General features: G+C 46.1%; 1 pseudogene; it reads right to left on the reverse strand.

The window, feature by feature from the left end:
• Nucleotides 1–2,408: 2,408 nt before the first annotated feature.
• On the reverse strand, nucleotides 2,409–3,684 carry LOC130020411 (TAR DNA-binding protein 43-like; annotated as a pseudogene).
• Between the last annotated feature and the right edge of the window lie 2,632 nt (nucleotides 3,685–6,316).

Raw genomic sequence — 6,316 nt, forward strand, 5'->3', positions numbered from 1 at the left:
CAACTTCTGTATTTTTATGGATTTGAAACCACAAACCACCTAATTGTCTCAAACCAAGAATCTGGTGGTTACCTTCACCTTCTAGTTGTCCTTCACCCATTCTAAATAATTCATATGCAAAGTCTTATTCATTACTCTTTGGTATCTCAAATTACAGTCTTATCTTTATTTCGGTTAGTCTTTGGTCCAACTACTATTACAAATCTTTGAGATAACTTGAGAATATTAGTGGGCTTATTACGTACACTTTTTCTTCTTTCTTTCTTTCTTTCTTTCTTTCTTTCTTTCTGCCTTCTTTGGCTGAGGAATAGAAAAAAAGTAAGTGGCTTACATATAATGTGAAAAATTCACTGAGACTCCTAGATGTAATCAATGTCTCAATTAAAATTTAGAACATTTCTATTATTCAGAAAGTTCTTTTATATGCTTTTCTAGTCATTCTTTGCCCAAATAATCCTAGACTGGAGCAAGTAGCCTGGGTTATTATACCATAATCTGTTTTGCATTTTTATGTATTTCTAATTACAAAGTATGCTGCCTTGTGTCCAGTATAAGGTTTATAGAATCCCAGGGGCTGGAGCTATATAGTGCAGCTGCCCAGGGTTCAATTTCCAGGACTCCATGTGGTCCCCAAGGCACCACCAGGAGTGGTCCCTGAGCACAGAGCTAGAAGTAAGCTCTGAGACCCAACACTAAAATGAAAGAAAAGAACATAAAAGTATTTATAGAATTCCATGAATAATTCTTTTGTATCAGGGAGAAGCATTCTATTACAGGGATTTATCACAATTTGTACACTAACCAGTGGATAAATGTTTGGATGAGTTCCAGTTTCTCTAAAGCTGATGTGTATTTTTATACAGTTTGTGTATACATATGCTGTCATATCTTCTAGGGAGAAATACAAATGGAGTTGCTAAGTATGTATGTACATTTAATTTTCTAAGGAATTTGCCACCATCACATTTGCTGCCTATTTATGAGGATTCCAGTGGCTTGCATTCTCACCAACTATAAAATTATTGGACTTTTAGATTTTAACCTTGAACACTTTTTTATTTAAATCAGTTTTATTTCAGAATTTCCAACATTGGCAACTCTTATAAAAGCATCCAAGCACAGGGTACAAGACCGCCAACCGCATCCTCGGGGTGGGCAGGCCCCAGGATCGCTTCCCCCCCCCCCCCCACTGGCGACTCCGCTCCGAGACTCCTGTACAGCACGTAAGCTCAGCTCACCAGCGCCAGGCCACATGACCACACCAACAGATCAGGAGCAGGAGAGGACACACACCATACAGCATTCACAGCAGTTGACAAGGGGGCGGGGCATACCAGTATCGTGTCACTAACACATTCAGCTAACGTTGGTTTGCTAAGAGCAAGACTCACTTCAAGTCTTCCAACAGACGTGTATGTTCTTTGAATGCAAGAAACATTCGTATGTATGTTATCTGCTACCATGGCTCTCCGCACACTCTCGCACCAAAGCCACAGGTTGAGAGACACATCTCGCCCAGTTAAAGAATCTCCATTATGCACCACCAAGTCTCTGCACGCGCTCTCCTGTCCTCGCTCATACCAGCGTCTCATGCCCCGGCACCACCATCAATCCCACACAAGGTTTCAGAAGTTCAGACAGCCTTCTGGTCCACAGCACAGCCTTGCCGTCACAGCGTTGATCCGCCTCCAGGAAAGAAAGAGTAGCGGATAAAAATGGGACACCCACTGTCAGAGACGCAGCCCGGCGGCGTGGGGACGAGCTCTTGCGTGCGTGGGCAAAGCAGCGGACGGAGCCCCACGGCGCAGTGAGTACAGCACTCCTGTCAGTGAGTGCTTCTTCCACAGACATTTGAAATGAGATGAACTGCAGAGGTTAAATGAAGGCTTCATATCGTACTCTCGCATATGAGGGGAGACAAGCGGTAAGAAAATGAACAGAAAGAAAAGAACCAAACATTGCAACACCAAGATCTCCAGGGACCTTCCTACGGAGAAAATCTGTATGGTGGGGTTCAAATTAAAAGGAGGAGGAAAGACTGCAGCTCTAACCAATGGGTTCCACTTTGAACATGCAAATAATTCAGGTGACAAGTCCAGGGATAAAATAATTACAGGAGAAGCCTCTTGATAGCAATTGTGGTGTTGGTTTACCTGTCAGGCTAACAGCAGTTCACTTTCAAACACTCAAGAGTTCAACCCGTTATGTAACAAAACTTAGAAAATTCCTTTAGCTTTTCTTCTTTTTCTAAATGAAAGATGTCAAAAATACTCCTGAATATACTCCACACCGAAAAAAAAAACAATTTTGAAAATTCTTAGTGCATATGTATCTTACAATATATTTACGATGAGTTTAGAAAAATTTGAATTCCCACCAGTCTCTAGCGTCTAACTGACCAGCCCAGCCTACATGCCCCAGCCCGACGACTTCGAGTCCATGCTGGAGCTGAAGTCCATGCATTGAAGCCGCTACCGGAGCCCGCATTGGAGGCCGACCCCCACCCGATGGCGTCGCCCGAGTTGGAGCCGCTGTACGGGTTGTTCCCGGAGCCGAAGGCCTGGTTGGGCTCCCTCTGCATGTTGCCCTGGCTCTGGTTGTTCCCTGACGGGCCCGACTGGTTCTGCTGACTGGCCAGCATCCCCATCATGCCCCAGCTGCTCTGCAGGGCGGCCTGGGCCGTGGCCCTCATGGTCAGGTGGATGCTGAAGGCGCCGAAGTTCATCCCGCCCCCCATGTTGCTGCTCTGGTTGTGGCCCAGCCCCGCCCCGCCGCCCCGGCTGTTCCCGAACCCGCCCTGGCTCCCAAAGCCACCCGGATTACCACCAAATCTTCCACTTCTCTCTAACTGCCTATTGCTATTGTGCTTGGGCTCCGCGTTGCAGATATGCACGCTGATGATGCCTTTGATGATCAGGTCCTCGCCACACAGGGACTGGGCCACCTGATCATCTGCAAATGTGACAAAGGCAAACGCCCCCCCCCCCCCCCAAGGTCTTGGGGATGAACACATCGACCACCTCCCCGTACTGGCAGAAGAACTGCCGCAGCTCGTCGGCAGTCAGGTCCTGGGTGCAGCGGCCCACAGACACCTTCCTGCTCCTCAGAGGCTCATCCGGGCTTTGCTTAGAATTTGGAAGTTTGCAGTCACACCACCGTCCATCAATCATGTGTCGCTGGGACATTACCTTCACTTGGGTCTCATACTCCGTGAACCGCACAAAGCCAAACCCTCTTTTGGTGACCAGTCTTGATATCTTTTTTTTTACCTGGACCATGAGGACCTCCCCGAAGGTGCTGAAATACTCCTTGAGGTCCTGCTCGGTGGTCTTCCAGGGCAGGCCGAGCACGATGGGGTCAGACGTCTTCTACACGGCCCTTTTCACCTTCACCGCCGACGAAGCATCAGCCTCGTCCATGTTCCTTTTGTTTTCTTTGGGGTAGTTGACCACGTAGACCAGGTTGCCGCAGCCCGCGTCGGGCGCGTGCAGGATGCCCTCCACCAGGCGCGCGCACGCCGCGCATGCACTGCCACACGGGGTTCCGGTAGCGCAGGCTGCAGGCGCCCGGGAACTGCGCCGTGACCGTGGACAGCAGCACGGTGCCATCGTCCTCGGACGGGATCTCGACGGGCTCGTCGTTCTCGTCCTCCTCCTCCTCCGTGACCCGGATGTACTCGGACATCTTCGCCCGCTCGGCGTCCGCTAGGTCGCTCGGAACCCACGAGGCGGTGCACGCAACCACAGCGCCCACGACCGCTCGCTCTCGGCTCGCACTAACCTTGAACACTTTGATGTATTTATTATTCATGTATTTCTATATTCTTCGTGACGTGACTATTCAAGTATTTTGCACATTCTTAAATCGAGCTCTTTGGGTTCACCGATGTCTTCTATTTTTCATAATTTTTAAATTGGATTTAATTGAAATGCCATCTTGTTGTGAGACTAGACATGTATGTGCTTTTGAATACATTAGAAAGGAATTGGTGGGACCAGAGAGATAGACAGCAGGTAAGGCACCCTACTTGCACACGGTCAACTCAGGTTCAATCTCTAGCACCCTATGTAGTTCCCTGAGCCCTGTTAGGAGTGATCCGTGAGCCCAGAGCTAGGAGTAACCCCTGAACAGAGCTGGGTGTGGCATCCCACCTCAATTAAAAAAAATTGAAAAGGAAAGCAATTGGCAAGAACTAGGCTTAGAATTTAGAAAAGAAAAACATTCACTGAGGAGTTAAAAATACCCCCCCCCCCAAAAAAGAATTAGAACTATATGTTTTGCTGACTGCATTTGGAAGAGATTGATAAGAAAGAAATTGACTTTGATGCCGTAGAGAAAAGAGATGAGAGTGACTTGTTAAGTTTCCTTTCTGTCATTTTTTTATAGCCATTTACCCTGATTTACTTTACTGTTTGGACTGATTTTCTTCAATCAACCCAAAGCAGCTGCTTACTTTAGAAAGCAGAATATGTGGGAAAACATTTCAGTTCCATCATGCAATTAGTAATGACAACAAATCCAGCACTTCTGTCAGGTATGATCCAATGCTGAGGTAAGCTAGCATATGAGCACACTAAACAGAAATGATGGCCACTCAATACCTCGGTTGCAAATCACAATACCCAAAAGGAGAGAGAGAACAAAAGGGAAAGCCCTGTCACAGAGGCAGGGTGGAGAGGGGGAGGGGGTGGGAAGGTGGGAGGGGTACTGGGATCATTGGTGGTGGAGAATGGGCACTGGTGGAGGGATGGGTAACCGATCACTGTATGACTGAAATGCAAACATGAACGTTTGTAAGTATGTAACAGTATCTCATGGTGATTCACTAATAATAATAATAATAATAATAATAATAATAATAATAATAATAATGAATGGCTTCTTCTTCCTGTGTCTCCTGTGCTCATTTCAAGTACAGTATATTTTTCAGGTCTTAAACAATGAATAGCGGGATGTCAAGTAACCAAGTGAAAGAATTTCATGAGTGCTCCATGAAATTCTTTATGACATCCCTGCTGAGAATGGTGTCTATTGTTTTCCAAACATGCTGTCTCCTTCACTTTCTTCATTTCATACCATTTTCATCCTCAGTATGAAGAGGATCTTTTGGTAACTTGGAATTATGCTAAGGAGTGATCCTAGTCAGCAAGAAAGGTTGAGTTCGCCCCCCCTTGCCCCTCCCAGCCCCCCTCACCATCCATTTTATATAGGAGCTCCCTTTTTTTAAAAAATTAATTAATTAAGTTTTATTTTTTAATGAATCACCATGAGATACAGTTAGACTTACAAACTTTTGTGCTTATGTTTCAGTCATACAAAGATCGAGTACCCATCCCTCCACCAAGTGCCCATTCTCCACCACCAATGTTCCCAGTATCCTTCCCACCAACCCCCCTGGTCTCCCCCAACCCCCAATCCCCCTCCCACCCTTTCCACTGCCACGGCCTCTGTGGCAGGTGGATCCCCTTTCTCTCTCTCTCTCTCTCTCTCTCTCTCTCTCTCTCTCTCTCTCTCTCTTCCCCCCCCTCCTTTGGGGCGTTGTAGTTTGCAATGCAGGTATTAAGTGGTCATCATGTTCGGTCTATAGTCTACTTTCAGCACACATTTCCCATCCCGAGCGGGTCCTTCAAGCATCCTTTACTTGGTGGTCCCTTCTCTATATGAGCTGCCTTTTAGGAGCTCCTCTTTGAAGAATATAAAGGTCCTTTGCCAAAAATATAAAAAGCATTATCCAATGGGATTTTCTAGATGAAATATAGGAACGAAAGAGAATGAAGCTAGCAAACTGAAGTTGGAAAAGAAGGATCCTAGAGTTATCATGGGCAAGGATTACCTAAATAGGCCAGGAAAATGCTCACCAATGGAAAGATTCCTGAAACAATAATGAACAAACTCTTTTTTTTTTGTCCAGCCATGACTACAATTAGCTGACCAGATGAATTGAGTCATTTCTTGTGGCTGACCTACATCTTTGGATTTTCTGTCTCTGTGTGCTTGCATGGATCATGTCTTTCTTCACTTTTTTTGTTTGTCTCATTCTCTAGTGATAATTAAAATGATAATATAAATAACAAGCACCACTTTGGGGATAAGGAAATTAAGGCTAAGAGAAATAAGACAGGAGTCGTATGGCCAGAAACGGCAGCATTTGAAATCCCTGTGACAGATGCTGGGCTCTTTATGCTGAGTCACAAACCGTGACAGATTAGCAGGGAGAGTATGGGCTTGGAAACCAGGCAGTGTGGATGTGGATCTTGGTCTAGCTTCTTACTGGCTGCAGAAGCAAGTCTTTGCCACGCTGTGCTACCCTCTCCTC

Source organism: Sorex fumeus, unplaced genomic scaffold, assembly GCF_029834395.1.
Source record: "Sorex fumeus unplaced genomic scaffold, SorFum_2.1 ptg000012l, whole genome shotgun sequence".
Classification (NCBI taxonomy): domain Eukaryota; kingdom Metazoa; phylum Chordata; class Mammalia; order Eulipotyphla; family Soricidae; genus Sorex; species Sorex fumeus.